The sequence below is a fragment of the Diceros bicornis genome, chromosome 38 (assembly GCF_020826845.1).
Source record: "Diceros bicornis minor isolate mBicDic1 chromosome 38, mDicBic1.mat.cur, whole genome shotgun sequence".
Classification (NCBI taxonomy): domain Eukaryota; kingdom Metazoa; phylum Chordata; class Mammalia; order Perissodactyla; family Rhinocerotidae; genus Diceros; species Diceros bicornis.
In genome coordinates this window covers 30883444-30899019 of record NC_080777.1, presented here as the reverse complement: position 1 = coordinate 30899019, position 15576 = coordinate 30883444, and the positions used below count along the sequence as shown (strand labels likewise).

The following is a 15576-nucleotide window of genomic DNA, read 5'->3' as shown; positions in this document are numbered from 1 at the left end:
CTTCACACAATAGGCTCTTAGTAAAGACTTGTGAAGCAGTTAACTGCTATTTTAACTGCTATAGGTAGACAGAGGTAACCCATGCTTGCTGCTATGAGTATAGAAACCTGAAATTCCTGTTGAGAGCAATTGATTTTTCCAAGGCCTAACTGTTTCTACAAAATTCTTTTTTAGTGTAGAATCAAAGATGGACAATGATGTACTGACATTTGACATATTGTTACCATGCTAGGTATGAGACTACTCAAGTAACTGTAACATATAACTAATGAGGACTTCTGCTCCTGGTAATGGAGGATAGCCAATTTGGACTGACCATCCCACTGACAGCAAATAGAAAGGCTAGACAAAATATTTTAAAAATCCAAAGGCATCAGAGAGCTAATGTGACTTTGAAGAATTACTGAACCAGGACCACTGAGAAGATGGAGGCCTGGGAAATGGGCTTAGTGTTATGGGCCACTCTTCTTCTGGGGTCATTTACCAAACTTGGAGGAGGCAGTTCAGAATGCTGCTGATGAGTGATTTTGACAGCTTTCCAGAAGTAGGGGACAGGGCCTGTCAAAGGATGGTGGACCTGATGAATGTCCCTCAATTTGGGTTGCGGCCCTCAGTCCTTTGCACCCCAGGAACAGGGATGAACTGGAAGTAGGAAGGTAGGAAAGCCTCTCTCAGGAGATCGCAGCTTAGCTTCCAATGCTCTCAATCCTTGAAATTAGATGAAGGTGATTCCAAAGTGGTAGTTTCCCCAAACTCTTGGCCTAAGCAAACAGAAACCCTCTCTAGAGAAAGATACCATCATCCTCAATTTAGAATTGTTTCTGCAATTTTGCTAATACAATATCCTGAATATAATAAAATGTAACAAAGCAAATGAGACAAGATAATAAGAAAACCAGTAAAACAACAGACAATGGAAACAAGCCCAGAGAGGCTGGAGACAGGAGCTGTCAGACAGAACCTGTAAAATAACTGCTTGCTCTGTTCAAGGAGAGGTACAAGTTTCAGGAAATGCAGCAGCTACCTGGACATGTGAAAAAACAAGTGAATTCTAGAGTTTAAAAAAATCCAATCACCAAAATTAAGAATTCCGGGAAGGTTTTAACAGCAGATTAGGCAGAGCTAAAGAGAAAACTAGATAACTGGGAGCTAGGGATAACTTGAACAGTAGATTTGCAAGACAGCACAAAACCTCATACAACATTACTGAGAGAAATTAAAAGGAAACAAATTTATGGGGCCAGAAACCTGCAGCTCACAGGCCAAATCCATTCAAGCCAGCATCTAATTTATTTAGATTCAGGAGCCTGTGAGCTAAGAATGGTTTTTACCTTTTTTAATGGTTATATAAGTATCTACCTAATATCCTCAATTTTGCCTGAGCGCACAAAGCCTCAAGTATTTATCTGGCCCTTTAAGAAAAAAGTTTGCCGACTCCTGACTAACATGGTAAAGGTGTATAAATTTAATAACATCCCAATCAAAAACCCAGCAGTTTGTGAAATTCAACAAACTGATGCTAAAACTTACATGAAAATGCAGAAGACTGAGAATAGTGAAGACAGTCATCGAGAAAAACAAGATGAGAGAATTTCTCTATTGGATAGACATCATAGTTTGTCACAAGGATTGACAAATAAACGGAACAAAATAGCTCAGAAACAGACCCATGCATATGGATACTTGATTTATGACAAAGGTGAGGGTAATGATTTGGAGGGAGCATAAGGAGGGCTTCTGCAATACTGGTAGTGTTCTGTTTTTTTTAAATCTAGGTAGTGGTTATGTAATAAATTGTTAAGCTGTACATCTTTTGTGCACTTATCTGAATATATATTTTCATAATAAAAAGGTTTTTAAAAGAATGTAACCAATGGTCCTATACAAGGCCCAGTTTATTAAACCTCAGTTCTTCCCTTCAGTTGGATGACATTTCTTTTCTATTATCTCATTTAAAAATTAAACCCTTGACTACTTCCTCACCTCCAAGGAAGGTAAATTCCAGAAGCATAGGGACCAAGAATATCCTGTTTACTATTATACCCTTCGTGTTTGGCCCAGTGTCTGCCACATTTTAATAGTTTGACAAATACTTGTTAAAGGAATTTAAAATAAACTCCATTGAATGATATATCATTTTAGTGGGACTAATTTAAAGTAGTTCATGCAGTTTTTTTTAATGGAGTTAGGGATTAGAGTCAATTATATTTCTGATGCAGAAATAGTGGGTTAGAAATTAGGTATGGCACTTTTTTCCAATGCCTTTTGACAAAGACAATGAAAACAGATGTGGTACAGAATCATGCAGAGAGTACATCAATGTGGCCATTACCATGGCTGAGTCTTCAGAGGGTAAGAAAGATGTTAACTATAGTGGTGCCAGTCTTTCAATTGTGACCAAGGTTTGTGTTTGGAGAACTGAATTCCTGGAATATGTGTCTGAATGTCAGAATGTAGGGTTAAGTGGCAGAAGTGTCTACCAAATTCATTTCAAGTCTATTGATACTTAGAATGCATTTTGCCTCATCGAAACAATGATCCATGATGAGTAGCTTGTAGCCTATGACACAAAACTATGTGTACCCAAAGCATAATATTATAACAAATGATTCTAATTTTGGATGCCAGGAACAAGTCCTCTGCTACAATTAGAGGAAGGTCACTCTCCAGACCTGGTGACCCCAGACAGAGTCTATTTCAGATTGGGGCCAGGATGAACCACGACCTGGGGGAACGAGTGAGGAGATAGAAGGTGGGCAGGGGAGACTTGTGGCCCTAAGGAGGTGAGGGAAGAGTGATCAACTCCCAGGGGTTTATCCATTTATCCCCCCCTTTGTCCTGAATGGGCTCTGGTATGAGACATGAAATAGGGACTGGGTGGAAATGGGGGTTCCATCCTAGGGAGCAGTTGCCCCAGTCAAAGGAGAGGTGAATTTCAAGATAAGACAATAAGGAAAGAAAGTAAGCTCACGTAGTCACCCTACTTGGGCAACTAAACTAAGGTGACCATCAGGTGTAAGTAATTTAGTCAATTGAAAGCCAGATGCCACCTGGACAGTCTTGGCACTGGCTCAAGAATGGATAGCTGAGGCATGGCCCTGATGTCTCCCTGTTTACTTTGGTTCTTCACTGCTCAATAAACAGGATATTCTTGTTCCCATAAAGCCTCTCCATCTCCTTTTGTCCCTCCCTTGCCCAGAGTCACTGTGGTTATCATTAAATTCAGTGTCATTTAATTGCTGTGTGGTGTCGAGGCTGGGGGGAGAGTACATATATGAAAGGAGGCAGGCTTATCAGGATTCTTTAGATTGCTTGAAAACTAGAGTTGCCCATGGGCCTCTGAACTCGGGGATATTTTAAATTCCTGAAGAGCTGTGTGAAAATGGTGTGTCTGCAATGGCAATGAAGTTGAGATCAGATCGAGAGAAAAGGAGGAGGAAAAGTTAAAGATAAAAATCTAAACTTGGAAGCTAGATAATAGAAATAAATCTAAATACCTTGTAAGAGGACTAATTTTAATTGGTGTGATGTAAAGAAGCATATTCTCAAGAGAGGGGGGTTTGTGTAATTTCCACAAATAACACTGAAGATGTCTCTGTTTCAAATGTATTTATAGCCCCTAGGTTAGAGTCCACTCTATTCAGCAGAAGGACGGAAGGACGTTTCTAACTGGCAGACTCTACCAGCAGGTGGAATGAATGCCTAAAAGGGCGAGGCAAGGAAGAGATGACAGTGTTGAATTGATGACTTTTTGAGGTTACAGCCACATAGCTTCATTTTAATCATTGGTATGCCCCCTTCAGTAGGATGTAACATTTCAATTGTTTTGCTTGGGGCAGTGACAATGAATAACCACGTCTTAGCTTTGTACAGACAAGAGTTTTCAAAGTGCTTATTTGAATGTTCACCCACACATTCTCACCTTATCCCTTGACCAGAGGCATCCACTTTAAAGCTGGCAGCCTCATAAAACCCAAGAGTTGAGACCAAAGAACACTTTTCAAAATTTGAAGTTAACCTTTGCAACCTGGACTTAAACCACCTAAGCCACCTGAACAAGCATTTATTTTCAAAATATTTCAGGAGTCTTTGAAATAACATGTCTAGAGTCTTGTGGAAAAACAGATACAGGGATCCAGGGGGCAGCTGGTCTGATGTCACACTGGCAAGTCACACAGTAACTTTGAGTCTTCCTGGGTTCTATCAGCAGAAAGTCATTACAGGTGCAGACTTTCCTAAGGCAAGAATTCAATCCTCCAAGTCTGACTGGGGTAAACTAGGTGCAGTTACCTTTCCACAGGTAAGTGAGAACAGATGATAGACGCTTTAGGTTCCTCTGGAATGTGCCGAGCAAATATTAAGGGTAATCTTTGTGGGGTATGCAATCATTTGATTAAACCAAACACCAATTAACCGTCCCAAACTAGGAAATGGGCTAATTTGTTACGCTTAGGTATTTAGAAGTAAAACCTTGGGGCCGGCGGTGGCGTAGTGGTTAAGTTCGAGCACTCCCCTTCGGTGGCCTTGGGTTCACAGGTTCAGATCCCGGTCGCGGACCGACGCATCGCTTGTCAAGCCATGCTGTGGCAGCGTCCCATATGAAGTAGAGGAAGATGGGCACAGATATTAGCCCAGGGCTAACTTTCCTCACACACACACAAAAAGTAAAACCTTATCTTAGACAGCTAACAAACAGCTTGGGGAGTGGGCGAATGTGCGTATGCCCTTTAGCATGGAAAAATATGAAAAAAAAATACACAAGTAACATCTACATACTGCTTAAATTGCTGATCTGATTACATCACTGCTCTAACAAAAACCCTCAAGGGCGACCCATAGCCAGTGGAATTATGTGCAAACTCTCCGGAGTAGCATTCAAGGCCCCACGCCGCGCCTCCGTCCTCACCCACAAGTCCTCTTCAGCCTGCCTTAGCCAGCCTGGACCCAGGCTCTTCTGGGAATCCGGGTCACCTGAACTGGACGTGCCGCCCCAGGCAAAGGGGAGGTAGATTGCAATTACCTGCACCTGCAGCGCTCTCGCCCCTTTCCTCCCAGCACCTGGCTCTCCTTATAGCATCCTTCCTTTTCAGGTGCTTGCCGAGCTCGTCTGCGCCACATTCCCAGGTTTACGCACTTTCGAACCAGGTCCGCGGTGTCGGCGGTGTAAAGACCTAAGGCAAACGGAATGGCGGTGTCTCCCCAAAGTTTCAGCCTCTCAGACGCACCACGCGCCCCGACAGAGCAGAAGACGATCTGGCGGGCGGGGAGGACCAGCGCCCCAGAGGCTTTCCCTTCTTCTGGCTTTACTTACTGCCCAGGGACGGGCTGCGACATTTCACAAGCGGGCCGCCCAAGCTCAGGGAGGGGGCGGGGCTCGGGGGCCTGGGCCAGTGGGAGGACGCGGGGGGCGGTCCCTGCGGCCGGGCCCGCTGGGAGCCGTGGCCGGCAGCTTGTCCGGGTATATGAGCTCCCACTAGCCCGAGGAGGCCTGGTGTTGCCGAAGGCCTTCCACCTGTCGGAGCAGCCATGGTGAGGAGGGCACTTGGGGCGCCCGGGGAGTCCAAGCACGGCTTTTCTGCGCCCCTTCCCTGCGAGAGGCGAGTGCGAGCTCGAACAGTTGCGAGCTCCTAGTCCCGCGCGAAGGGCAGAGGGGCGCGCTGGGCAGAGGCGCGTGGGGCACGTTCTGGGAGGCAGAGCCTCGGCCCAGCTGGGCAGCGCGCTGCGGTCCGGGACCAAGGAAGCCGCACCTGGGATGGTTAGGAAATCCGGCAAGTTTATCCACGTGGTTGGCTTTCTCTAGTTCCTGCCGCTGAAGACTAAACGCCTTTGTTCTCAAGCCCTGGGTAAATGAAAACAAGAGCCTCGAGGTAGTTTGGCTTAAAGTGTGGAGCCTGGAAACGGAACCTAGTCTTTTGGGTTCCAGACCAGGTCGCGCACTGCTAGGCTTCAGCCTCCAGGGAGGAAAGACAAAGGGGTGCTCCCAGACCTTTATCGGCTTGAAGAGCCCCACCTCCCGCCTCACACTACGTCCCTGCTCTGCTTCCCCCAACAGCGTGAGTGTGTCTCATCCACGTGGGCCAGGCGGGGGTGCAGATGCAGTGCCCGCTGGCAGCTCTACTGCCTGGAGCACAGAATCCAGCCCGGTGGCACCGTGTTCGGCGGCCAGGGGCGGGGTGGCAGTGGTGGTAATTTCAGCACCTTTTTTAGCGAAACACCAGCTGGCAAGTGCGTTTCCGGGACTGTCTGTGGACCTGGAGCCAACTGTCCTAGGTGAGAAGGTGGCAGTCAGTGGGAAGCTCTGCTTAGGGCAAGAGCTCTTGGAATGCAGGCAATCCCCTGCCAAGAACAACCCTGAAGTCTGTGGCTTTTGTCTAGACTCTCTTTAGAGGGGATCCTGAGGGCTTCCTGTGCTGAGGGGGAGATCAGTCAAACAACTCTGCCCAGAAACTGCCAGATTCTAGGGCTCAGACCTAGAATGAAAGACTGCAGAAAAGAATGTATATAAAAGCAGAAATTTGACGCTTCCTTTCCCTACCCTCGGACTCTTGAGGATAACATTACCTAAGGAACTGGACACTAAGAACATTTGTGATGGCCCCCTGCTCAGCCTCACCTGCGATGGGCCCCCTAATAGGATGTAGATCTAGGTCAGCCTGGCTGTTGCTGGCTCCCAGGGGGCTCTCTGCTTCCCCCTTTCTGCTCTGAATCTCCTCAGTTTCCTGCTCCCTGAAAACTTTGCCCCTCCCCCCGTCTTTCTGAAGACATTGTCTTAGAGGTTAAACTATGGACTGGGTTTTCTGCGCTAACGTATGTTCTAAGCTCAATCAAAACTCAAGTGCGAGTCCCCTAGACACCTCTCTGCTTCCTCACCAAGCAGAATGGAGTGTCTGCGATCAGAGGGAAAGGACAGGACCACTAAAGGGGCCCCTGGCTTTCCCGCCCCCAGGGCCCAGGTAGGACTGGGCTTTAGAAGGGGGCCTCTGGAATGCCATGCACCCTCATGCCCTGTGTGCACTTAGACCAGGGAAGCTTAGCAGCATAGATCCTACTGCTTGTGTCCTTGTGGGGATGAGACCAGCCTCTCACCTTTGCCCTCTTCATTCCTCTCAAGATGCCATAAGAACTGGCACTTACAGGAGGCCCTTCCACCCTGAGCAGCTGATATCTGGCAAGGAAGATGCTGCCAACAACTATGCCCAAGGCCACTGCACTGTGGGGAAGGAGATCATCGATATGGTGCTGGAGCGAATCTGAAAACTAGGGAGCGGACCAAGTGTGTTTCGCACCTCCAGGAGACCAGTGCGTCCTTAACCTCCCTCCCTGGCCTGGGATGCTGGGCCTTCATGGAGGAAAGGGAAACCACAGGCCTGTGGCTGTTGCTGGTGCGAGTGGTGTCCACTTGGTTCCTCCGGCCTGTCTGTCCACTCGGCTTCCCCTAGGGGGAGCTGTGTGCCCTGGGTGTGGATCTGGGGTTAGAAGCTGGAGTAACCGGCTTTGCCCTGAGTTTGTGGACTCAGGCTTCTGCCCTGCTGGTTCCTCCCTGTGCCAGGCCTGGTTGTCTGATCCAAGCCTTCTCTGAACTTGATCCACCTCTAGCCTCAGCAGGTAGGAGGAAGCGGCCCCCATGGCTCCACGTTGTTCTGGGAGAGGCTCCTGCTTGGCTTGTAGCCTGTGCCCAAGGCGCTGAGAACCAGGAGGGAGGCCAGTGAGGAGCCAGGACTCGGGCACTGGTCCCCTAGAGAGACAGTCCAGGCATCCTCTCTCTGCTCAGTAGGAACTGAGGACTTGAGAGTGACCTGAGGAAGGGGAGTCTGTGTGACAATAAAACAAACCACCCCCCTAGGCTTCGACTTTCTTAAAAGGAGGTTTTGGGGTTTTTTTAAGTTATCGATTTGCATAAAGCCTGCTTTTCTTTTTTAAAATTTATTTTTATTGAGATATAATTGACAGACAACATTATATTAGTTTCAGGTGTACAACAATGATTCGGTATATATATATATATATATATATATATTGCGAGTAAGTGGAAAGCTTTTATATTGTCCCTACCCATGTATCTGGCATAGATTGAGGCTTTTCTAGTCCAAGGAACAGCTATATCAGAATCATTGAGGGTACTTGTTAAACCTGCAGGTTCTTGGGTTCCAGTCTGGGGTGGGCCTGGGAATCTGCATGTTCAACAGGATACTACCACCACTGCCGCCCCCACTCCCACTCTCCTGCAACTAGGTGGCAAAGCTATAAAGCTGGGAGGGCCCAGCTCCCTGACTACTAATCCTATGTCCCCCCTGACCTTCATCTCCACTGTCCCCCTCCCCCACCACTTCACACACTCAGCACTGCCTTTCTAGGTCACCTGTCTCCCAAGAACTCCAAGCCCCTGTAGGTATGGTCTTCTCACCTCTACAGAAGGGAAGCAAAAGATCATGAGAGAACTTTCTGGAGTGATGGAAATTTCTGTATCTTGATTGGTTTGGTGACTATATAGGTACATACACTTATCATTCATTGTACATGCAATAAAACGTATACAGTTAAGTATGCATTATGCTTCAAAGTTTTTTTTAAATACAGGAGTGAATACAGCTGTAGTTAGGTCACAGTAGCTGTTTGACAGAAAAGGGCTGTCAGAAGAGGGCTGAGCAGGTGATATGCCATCTGCATCCTTAGCGGTGTCATCTCCTACCCTGGACAGACCAGTGCACAGGGCTGCAGGGTTTCCTGATCTTCAACAGCTTTGGGGGTGGCACTGGCTCCGGCTTCAACTGCCTGCTGATGGAGCAGCTTTCTGTTGAATATGGCAAGAAGTCCAAATTACAGTTTCCTATCTACCTGAGTGTCCACAGTGGTTGTAGAACCCTACAACTCCATCCTGACCACCCACACCACCATGGAGCACTCAAACTGTGTCCTCATGGTGGACAATGAGGCCATCTGTGACATCTGCTGCCACAACCTGGACATTGTGTGCCCAACCTACACCACCCTCAACCGGCTTATCAGCCAAGTTGTGTCCTCCGTCACTGCCTCCCTGCATTTTCATGGTGCTCTCAATGTGGACCTCACTGAGTTCCAGACCAATCTGGTGCCCTTCCCTCGTATTCACTTTCCCCTGGTGACCTACGCACCGATCATCTCAGCCGAGAAGGCTTACTGCGAGCAGCTCTCTGGCGGAGATCACCACTGCCTGCTTTGACCCCTGCAATCAGATGGTCAAGAGTGACCCTCGCTATGGTGAAAATATGGCTTACTGCATGCTCTACCGCAGAGGTGTGGTGCCCAAGGATGTGAATGCCACCATTGCTACCATCAAGACTAAGCGCACCATCCAGTTTGCTAACTGGTGTCCCACAGGTTTCAAGGCAAGTTGGGGATAGAGGGGGGATTAGCATGTGGCCTCTGTACCCACTGAGAGGAGAGACTCCTGTAGAGCTGCAGGCATATAAACAAATGTGCCAGGGATGGGGCGAATTGGGCCAATAATATTTAATAGGTCTCAACCTGTCTAGACCCCAGGCTTTTGGCTTGTGAGCCAAGGTTGAGTCTATTGGAAAGCTTTCCTTTGTGAAAGGAAAAGCATGTTTCCTGTCTCCTAGCTTGGCACGTAGGCATTCCCTTGGCTTGCAGTCATTTGGGGGCAATGCCCTCATCATTCTCATGTGCAGGGACAAACCCACTTAGTATGGCTCCTGCTCAGAAGGGAGTGCTTTTGGAAGCACAGAAAGGCCTACCATTCAAATAATGGGCAAAACATGGCTCAGAAAGAAGGCCTGTGAATGCAGTCTCTTCCTTTTGAAGTACTGAGGAAGAGTTCTTCATGCCCCCTCCTCTTATCAGTTCACATTCCCAGAGGGTACTGGGCAGATGACCTAAAACCCATTAAGTTTTATGGGTTTTGTTCCAGGGTGAGACTAGAAAGATTAAAGGTGACAGCTGTGGCATTTAAAGAAGTAGATACAGCTTTCGTGCCCTGTTACACTGCTGCAGACGTGACCACAATGGGAGGGGAGGCAGGGCCCTTGGTCACAAGATAATAGCCACTTGCTAGTAGTGGAGAGTTATCCTGTAGCCCAGAACTAGACACAAGGGTAGGCTGTCTGGGAGGGTCCATGTTAGGAAAGCTTCAACTACTCAAAGGAAGAGTAGGCTGCCTTCAGGAAGTATCAAGGGGAAGGTGACTTTTTTTTTTTTTAAACACTGAATATGAGATGTATTTATATATTCTTAATAAAACAATGTTTGAAGTAGGTTAAGTTTAGATCCAATTGGAGATCTTCACAAGGTTTTATATTTTTCAAACTATTAATTTTCTAAACTACAGGAAAGTGGAGAGACCGGTACAATTATTTATCACCATAAATCCACTGCCCGGAGTCAACATCTAACTCTACGTTTCCTTTATTTTTGCTTTGCTGACCAATTTAAACTCACTTATAGCTATTATATAATACGGAAATCCCTTTTTGAGCCTAGGAAAATTAATAATACTTCCCCAAAATAAGAATACCTAATCAGTGTTCAAACTTTTCCTGTTGCCACAAATGTTTTTATACTCAGTTTTTCAAAATCAGGATATAATCAAGGACGAGGCATTATATTTGTCTCTTACATCTTTTAATGTAAAACAGTTCACCCACCCTTTTGTTGGATTGTGACTTTGAAGGGACTGGTCTCATTGTCTTGAATGTCCCACCTTCTGAATTTGTCTGTTTCCTTGTGGTGGTGAACTTGTTCCTTGATCTCTGTGTTTCTGGAAGACTGGCAAATGCCAAACACAAGCGACCACCCCTCCCCAGTTATGGGAAGCCTTGTACAGATCCTTCCAGGGAACACAGAACCATGTGCTTATACTACTTGCCATTGCTTCTTAGGTTGGCATCAACTCCCAGCCCCCTACAGTGGTGTCCGGAGGGAGACCTGGCGAAGGTGCGGCAGGCAGTCTGCATGGTAAGTAACTCAACGGCCGTTGCTGAGGCCGGGACCCGCCTCAACCACAAGTTTGACCTAATGTACACCAAGCAGGCATTCTTGCACTGGTATGTAGGCAAGAGCATGGGGGAGGCGGAGTTCTCCAAGGCCCGAGAGGACCTGGCTGTTTTGGAAAAGGATTATGAAGAAGTGGATGCAGAGTATATACACAGCGAGGATGAGAGTGAGGAGTTCTAGGGGGTCCTGGCCCCTGCAATGCCCAGTCTCTCTCCTCAGTTTTGTATCTCTCATTCCACTGTTTCCCTAACCCTACAAATACAGTTGGTTTCGCAAGTTCTGCTGTCTGTGACGTAGAACTCTGCCCAGCCAGCCGGCCTTCTCTAACCCAGCCAGCTTCCCAGTCGTCCTTCTAAGTTAAAGGGTAGGGTGGCCTCTGCCTCCAGTGATTCCAGCAGGGGATGAGAGGGGGTTGACACTACTGTCCTGTGTGAGCAGACCACCCTGACAAATATTCAGGGACTTAGGACCCAGGCTGAGGGCCTTTGCATTCATGTGGAGTTCCGTATGTACCCCCTTTTCCCCAGCGCATCTCCAGGAAAGGTGGGCCTTCTAGAGGTTCCATCAACGCTGCGGGAAGTCTGTCTGTCCCTGGGGTTCTGGGAATACAGGTTGTCGCAATTTCAAGGCCAGGAAGGAATCAGGCATTTTTACCTATCCTCCCTCCTCTCGGCCAACAGAGGGCAGTGCGCGTTGGATCCACATGAATTCACAAGCCAGTCGGCCACTGCCACCTTAACAATTTAGGGCTCTACCCTGAGGCCTTGTAAAGGCACAGGGTCCAAGAACTAGGATTCCAAAAGACAAGGGTCTTTAGCCTGGGGCTATGAACATTTGAAATAATTTTTAAAGTGCCTATGAGCCTTTTAGGCAAGAAGATCTATATCTTTTATTCTCAAAGGGATCCCTACTGAGAAAGAAACTATTGTTCCAGGGTCTGGTCACATGGTCTGAGATCAGTGCAATAGTCAGTAAAAGGGCGTGGCAGCAGCTAAGGGCTGAAGGGCTGAACTGGATAGCCCCTTCCAGCACCGCCAAGGAGGCTCCTCTTCAAGGTGCTTGAAAAGCCCCCTCAGCCAGGTGGGAGTGGCAGGCCTGTGCTCTCTGAGGAGGTGAGAGAGCTCCAAGTGCCACACTCTGCCCCTGGCAAGACCCTTGAGCAGAACCCAGCCCAGCACCTCCCAGAGGGTAGGCCCTCTGCTCTTTTTAGGCACGATGAGATTTGGGACTGCCTGGAAATGTCACCAGTGGCCTTGCTTTGGGTTTAGGGGACTAGTTATTAGCATAAACCTGGGAAATGATCCCCAACATCTGTGAGCCCTGCTTTTTTTGTGTGTGTGTGTGTGAGGAAGATTAGCCCTGAGCTAACGTCCGATGCCAATCCTCCTCTTTTTGCTGAGGAAGAGTGGGCCTGGGCTAACATCTGTGCCCATCTTCCTCTACTTTATATGTGGGACGCTGCCACAGCATGGCTTGATCAGCAGTGCATGGGTCTGCACCCAGGATCCGAACCTGTGAACCCTGGCCGCCGAAGCGGAGCGCATGAAGTTAACCTCTACGCCACTGGGCCTGCCCTGTGAGCCCTGCTTGACTGATCCCAGGGAGGGGTTTGCTGACAGCGTGGTCTCCTAGAGCCCATGAGCACGCTGCCCAGGCCCACAGACTTTGGCCCTACCATGGAGCTACCTGTGTTTAACAGGGGCTGTGGGCCTATGCCGTGTCAATCCCCAGGTGGCCAGTCTCGCTCTGCTTTCCCGTCTTCCTCCACCACTGCCGTTCTGAGTGGAGAGGTCTGACAGTCCGGCTTGGCCTTCTTCCCCTTCCCTCAGTCCTCATAGTCCCAAGAAGACAAGGCCCTCAGCCTACTTGATTGATTTGTCTTAATTCCTTAGAAGTCCAGTTCTAACACTGGTGTGTGTCTTCCTTACCTGTACCCCTTTCTTCCATCTTAAGCAACAGAAGTTTCTCTTGTTACAGCTGTTGACTTTCTACTTCAGAATCTTGTTCTCCAAAGCTGTTCCTGGTTCCTCTAGGACTCGGTTTAGAGTGCAGTAAAAGCAGAGTAGGAAGGAAAGGAGGTTAGAAAAACCTGCCCGGTGCCTATTCAAGGATCCGGATCTGACGGTGTTCAGCAAGTACATCCAGCCTGCTCTGCTGGTATCTTCACCCAGAAACGAGTGCTGACGCTGTCTTTCCTCTCTTCGTCTCCCTGCTTTCTCCCTTGCTGGCCGCATGAATTCATGCATGTTAGCAGTTCTTCTGTTACTCCCAGCCACAAGTAGAGAGACCACCCTACAGGTGCCCAGATGACGGGAAGGAGAATGGCTACTGAGGGTTAGACAGCTGTGGTTAGAGACCAGGTAGGGTGAGTCAGTTATAAGTGGGCGGAGCAAGCAGGATCATTTATTTGGATAAACTCGCAGCTACCATTACCTTCTCTCATGGCCCCAAACTGGAATAGGTGTAAGTCATGTTCTTTTTTCCCACCTTTCATCCCTTTTTTTTTTGTATTTTTGAAATAAGCAGGAAGGATCTTTGTTAAATTTGTGCCTGGACTCAACACCCCCGACACCCACCTCCAAGCCCCAGACAGCACCAAGTCCCTGGGTCCCCAGGGAGAGCCTTTCAAACTCTGGAGCCCTTGGTGGGGTGAGGACAGAGAAGAGGAGAAATTCTTGCCTTGGGAGCTGTGGTCTGAAACATGAGACATTTAGAGTCTTAACAAGTACTCTACTTAAGCATGAGCACAAAGTGAGTGCCCCCTGCTGGGCGGGGATTTACTCAGAGACGTTGTACTGGAGCTGCCGCAGATGGACTCTGGTCCTGGCTGGAGCAAGGTCTAAACCTATATGACTCCCTGCAGGCACCACCACCTTCCATTTGTAGCTGACCCAGGAGCCCTGTGGGAAGCTTCTGTGGAGTCCTTGGAGAGCTGGGTGGTCATCCTGCTGGTGATCGGGACAGAGGACTAGAGGGAAAGAAGGAGGACTGGAGCACCTCCAGAGTATTAGAAGTTGACCAAGAAAAGGTTTCTGCCCTCTGAGAATGTCCAGATGGGACCGGAGGCCTTGACTCTTTCTTTCTCTGTGGTGCAGATTCCCACTAACTCCTGGTTTTCAGGCTGCTTCCTCTCCTGCACCCGGGTCTGTGCCTGAGGTCTCTGAGCCCAGAGCCTTTTAGATTTGACTGCTCCTGGGTGTAGACTTGTTTTCCATTGGATGTGTTAACAGGTGGCTGCCTGTATAAGGTGAAAGACGGGATCCTGGGGTCTAACTGTTCCTTTGTGAAGATTTTCAACCAGTCTTCCTATTCTCACCTCTTCCCTGCATTCCTGCCTTCAGAACTTCCTCAGCCTTTTGGAATCTGTGATGGGATTCATCCTGCTTCTTAGGTAGGCGGTGAGTGTTGTGCACCAGTCCTCCCGCCTACAGTGAGGAAGGAGTCTATCTGCAGTCTCTCTCTCTGTCTTCCCTCTTCCTTACAGCTCAGTGGGACTGGGATGAGAAATGCTCACGGTGTGCCTGGAGGACACAGGAAGCCCCAGCCCAGCCAAGGGGAGGCTTCTGGGACACATGGCATCTGAGCCAATACTGAAGATGGTCTGGAGTACAGGGCAGGGTGTTCACGGCAGAGACTGGTACAAGAAAAGGGATGGGAAAGAGGGACACAGGGTATTTAGGTGATTTTGAGTCATTTGTAGCTGGAACTTGAGTTGGAGGAAGGGGAAGCTAGAGAAAAGGTGCAGAGCTGACTGACCATGGTTTTGCATTTCTTTCTCAAATATTTGTTGAGCACCTATTGTGTGCCATGGGTTACTCTGGATGTTAGAGGGAACCAATGGGGAACAGAGGAGTTTGCACTTTCTCCTGTATAAAATCGTCAGTGGCTTGCAAGTGCCGGCATCCAGGGATAACCTGTGCTTACAGCAGCAGTTCTCAACCTGGCGCAATGTTGCGAGACATTTTGGTAGTTACAACTGGAGGGGGGTGTTCTGGCATGTCATGGGAAGAGACCAGGGATGCTGTTCAACATCCTACAAAGCACAAGACAGACTCCACAACAAGTATCCCGCCCCAAAATGTGAATATTGCTGAGACTGAAAAACCCATGCCTCGAAGGATCACTTGGCAGTTGTGAGAAGGGTAGACCTCCAAGCACAGTGTTTCCAAGTGCAGTAGAGGGACGGGCAGTGGTCGTGACCAGGGTGATGACTGATGCTTCTTCCAGACCAGTGGGGGGCAGGGCAGCACTCAGTGACCAGCTGACATGGCCTGTGGAGGGGAGACTTGCAGATGACTTTGGATCTCTGCCTTGGACTCGATGAGGTGCTCGCCCTCCCTCGCTGTTCAGACATTGTGTCTGTCTTCTAGGGCTGCCATAACAAAGTACCACAGACTTTGTTAAACAACAGAAATTAATTTTCTCACAGTTCTGGAGGCTGAAAGTCCAAGATCAAGGTGTGAGCAGGGTCGGTTTCTTCTGAGCCTCTCTCCTTGCTTACAGATGGCCGTTGTCTCCTGTCTTCACAGGATGACGTGTAGATGGTCTTTCCTCTGTGCCTGCCCGTGTCCTCATTTTCTCTTCTTG

The 15576-nt window shown here is 48.4% G+C and overlaps 1 pseudogene; it reads left to right on the top strand.

Annotated features, from left to right (window-relative positions):
• The first annotated feature begins 2333 nt into the window (after nucleotides 1–2333).
• Nucleotides 2334–11169, top strand: LOC131399571 (tubulin alpha-8 chain-like; annotated as a pseudogene).
• Nucleotides 11170–15576: the final 4407 nt, after the last annotated feature.